Below are 4,380 nucleotides of genomic sequence, written 5' to 3'. Positions count from 1 at the left end.
GTGTTATTAAGGTTCAGAATGTTCCTACCGACAACATGATGGTAAGACATTTATTTAAGTTTGCCTTTACACCAATGTGTTTTGTGAATACATTTCCATATATTTTACATTTCCGAATCAGATTTGTATTCATGTTGATTTATCAAGAGTAAGAGTGCACCTTTTGATGGATATATAATGAGAGAGAAAAATGCAGCATTAGTAAGAAATTTCGGGATCTTACTGACTAAAACATCTTGGCCTGTGAGTTTCAGCCAGCAGCAGTTCACACTCCTGCCGCTGGGGGGCGGACGTGCAGCCTTTATGTTTTGCCAGCTGCCGTAAATGACTGTAAAAGAGCAGCAAAGAACAAGTGCAGTAAAGAAGAACGATGGCTGCTCTCTCACCGGCTGTGGTATGTGTTGTGTTATTATTCTGGGATGTGTTTAACATGATAAAAATGAATATATGTAAGTTTAATATTAGTGGTCAACATGTTTTTATTTAACGTCGCACAACGAAACTCCTGAAACTTTAAATGTCACAACAGTCTCGTTAAATAAAGAGGTAGCTGCATTTGCGGCTAATTTTATACCATAAATTACTTGTTTTACACCTTTTACTAAGATTTTGCACACAAAACAAGTTATCCAAACATAGCATTTTAATTATACCAGATAGCCGCAAATACTGCTTGTATGTCAATACATTACTAATAATGATCCCATAATATGATGAAACACTCATAAATACACTTTATTCTTCCTGATGTGCTCGTTCACTTATGCTACCTTTGGCTGATAATATGTGTGCTTTCACTGGAGTAAATTTCCAATACTAAACCTTTACTTCTTACTAAGTGTTTTTTAAGTGTGTTATTGCTACTTTTACTGAATTAAATTACGTGTAACATGGGGAGTCAGTGGTCAATAATCATTTTCAGGTGCTGTCACAAGTTTTCAAATTGATTCCTGTCTGTTGTTTGGGGTAAATGTCCTCTTAGAAGATAAATGTTCACCTAAATAGTTGGTTTGTGGAATTTATTAGATTATAGAATATTTGGCTGCATTTATTTACCCTCTGAAACCTTCTACTTCTCATATGTGATGTGTTCTCAGTGCTGTTCAGTCAAATGAAAAACTAGTGTCTCTAAATGTTTCATAGAGCTGCATTGTAATGAGTAAATTTTACAAAAATCAAGCATATTTATAAATCAAATCAAATGCTGATCGGACACGTTGGACTGTTTGGTTAGTCTGTGACTCACGCTGACATGGTGTTTGTGGAGGCTAATTCCTGCAGCAGTTTCAAGCTCTGCAAGTGTAAACAAAGCTCAGCTGTTGCAGTGATTGGTTCTGCAGCGTTAGACCATTCTGACCATTTTGATAAGCAGTCGTTGAAGTCTTCTAACAATTATGCATCATGGTTTTAGCTTTTTATGTGGAAGGTTTTGCTGCTTATCTTTGTCTCATATGACAGTAAACTGAATGTCTTTGTTTTGCTGGATGGACATTACAAGAAACTGAAAGATGTCTTCTTTGGCTCTGGTAAATTCTGATAAAAAATTTAACATGTGACGGACAAGATGATTATTTGATTAATAGAGAAAATGGTCTACGTTTTATTAAAGAATGAAAATACTGGTTAGTTGCAGCACTACTACATTTACTCCTCCTGTCCATACTGGCTTTGAAGAGATCCTTTCCCACCGTGAAAAAAAATCCCTGCACCCACCTTCAGTATGCTGTCTCCCACCCACACTACTCACTGTTTCAAGATCTTGGACTACGAGTGCTTTGTAGGCAGTTTTCCACAATAACAAAGGGGCATCTTTTGTCTTGTGTCTTTTAATGAAGCTCTGCAGTTGTTTTCTGTCCACTAATCCTCATTCTCCTCTGTCTCTTCTAGGACTCATTGCCCATCCAGCAGCATCCTCCTCCTCTTGCTTTGCCCGTCAACTGTTCTGCAACCGTGGCTGCAGAGTCTCGAATGAGTGTGACTCTGCAAATTTTAGTTGAAAAGATTCCTCATTTTACTGCAACAACCTACAGTCAAGTGTATGAGATTTCAAAAGACAGCAGCAAGAACTGATGAAAACAGACCATTTTTCTTGATCCCCATACAATAATTGAATGGCCATTGACAATCACAATAATCATACATAAGCTTGTAGCAAGTAAATCTCAGCTCTTAATATTTTCTGATGCCTGTGCTACATGAAATATAATTTGTGAGGAAATTACATTTATTGTTCACATTTGTGTGACTGGAAAGCACAAAACTGGCTGTACAGGATTAAAAAAAAAAATAGAAATATATACTGGAAAAAGCCTATCAAATTCATTCAGCTCCTCTGGACTTTGGCACATTTTTTGCAGTGTTTCAAGTCTTTAATATCAATCATGTAGAAATACGCCAAAAGAAAGTGCAGATGTGAAAAAAAAGGTTTAATATTAAGTAGAGGCTACACTTTGAGTGCATATGGATGGACCCACACATCTTCACGTTTAGGGTTGTTGTCTTGTTAGAAAAATAAATAGTTTCACAAATATCTGTTGTGCAGACTGTCTTTCTCCAGGATCTCTTTTTTGCTGCATTGTTTAATCCCTGTGCTTTTACGAGCCCGTAGGATCTGCTGCAGAGAAACATTCCCTCGATGTTGGAGTTGGTGTGTCTCCGTTTATGTGCACTGTTTGGTTTACACCTGACATTGCATTTAGCGTGATGAGTTCGTGGCCCCTTTAATGTTTCATAAGGCCTTATGTTGTATGGCCTGTCAAGATGTGCCCTTCTCACTCAGGCTCACATGTTTTGAGGATGGATTTACAGCTGTGCTCTTTGATATGCATATTTCAAGCGATGCTCAGTGCCCCGAGAATTTTCTTATATCATGCACCCGACTTTTCAGTAGTCTCATGATGCAATGGCTTTGACTTGATGATGTAATTTTTGCCATGATGACTAACCAGCAAGTGACCCTGTGGATAAGTTAGTGTTTAAAGTAAAGTCACTTGTCACACTTTGATTGGACACACATGTGATTTTAGTGTCAATAGAGATTGTTTAGGTATGGATGATTGACACATTAAAGGAAAACCAGCATGAAATGTTTCAGTAAGATGCTGCACAACAAGAACAGCTTCAGTTCATCTGACTGGCAGCACTGATTCTGTAAGTCTCTGTAGGAGAGATTAAAAACCGTTATTCCAAAAGTTGTTCGCTCAATTGGTGTTTTTATGAAGGTGGTGGAGATTGATGTGTTATGTGTTGGTCCAAAATCTAACACAAGTGTCCAGCTGAGTTGAGATCGAGTGACTGCAAAGGACAAAACATATGCAAAAAGAGATGTGCTATTGGGGTTTTGAATTGACATTTTCAGCTGTTACACATCTTTGTCACATTATAGGAAACTATTCATGGTGTTACTGATCTAATGGAAAGGCTTTTATAGTGTGTGACATCTACACATCCTTTTACCAAATATGGACCCGATAGCTGCTGCTGAATTCCTGAAATAATTTAAATACTTTATTATTATATCAAATCAAGTTGTGGAAGGAATTTTTTCCAAGTGAAACTATATTGTAGATAGATAAATGCAAATGAACCACGTTTGTATAATCAGAATACTTTAATAAAGTATATGTTACTGAATAAGAAGCCAAACAAAAAAGTTCCAGGATTTTAAAACAGTACAAACACAATTATTGGAACCCTTTAGTCATATTAGGCTTCTGCACTTTTTGTCCTCTGAATGTTTTATGTCCTAAAAAAAAAAAATAAAACTTAAAAATTCCCCAAACAGCTTTACATATGGATGTGATGTTTGTGTCCACATTCTTTTGGCCATGTAATGTATAAATAATTTCCCTAAATTTTTCTTGCACTGTGTGGTATCTGTAGTACCGTAGACTATTGAGTTTAGGTTGTAACAGCTAGTATGTGAGTCAAATATGAACTTATTGTTTAGTCAGATTTTTCTTGCAATAACAGGTTACAGAAGGTCAGCAAATACAAATGCAAAATGTGTAGGATTATGCAAACTGAGTAAATCTATTTGTTCTTTGGGAATTATAGCAGAACGCCTCATAAAACACTGCAGCCCTCACAACAGTCTTCCTTTCATTTCTTTTTTCTGTTGAGTAAATTGTATAAATATATTAATTTTAAACTGTTCATAAAACCAGAGTGTGTTGAGGAAGACACAATCAAAGTATTCACATACTTTTTTCCCCATCAAATCTGTAACAGACCTTTAGGTTTATAAAAGTAAAATGAAGTTTGTCAGTTTTTAAAGGAAATACCAGCTTCCCATTTTTTAAAAATGATGTTGATATATTTGAAATATTTTTGTTGGAGTTGTGGCTCTCCACAAGACCCCGATCTGGACATTGTCATAAA

General features: G+C 36.2%; 1 long non-coding RNA gene across 1 annotated transcript; it reads left to right on the top strand.

The window, feature by feature from the left end:
* Positions 1 to 302: 302 nt before the first annotated feature.
* Positions 303 to 3,191, top strand: LOC103360625 (uncharacterized). Its single transcript, XR_520362.1, has 2 exons — positions 303 to 394; positions 1,888 to 3,191. It is a non-coding gene; the product is annotated as an uncharacterized LOC103360625 (long non-coding RNA).
* Positions 3,192 to 4,380: the final 1,189 nt, after the last annotated feature.

Source organism: Stegastes partitus, unplaced genomic scaffold (assembly GCF_000690725.1).
Source record: "Stegastes partitus isolate 25-593 unplaced genomic scaffold, Stegastes_partitus-1.0.2 Scaffold455, whole genome shotgun sequence".
Lineage (NCBI taxonomy): Eukaryota > Metazoa > Chordata > Actinopteri > Pomacentridae > Stegastes > Stegastes partitus.
The sequence above is the reverse complement of the archived record's forward strand: the minus strand, read 5'-3'. Positions and strand labels throughout refer to the sequence as shown.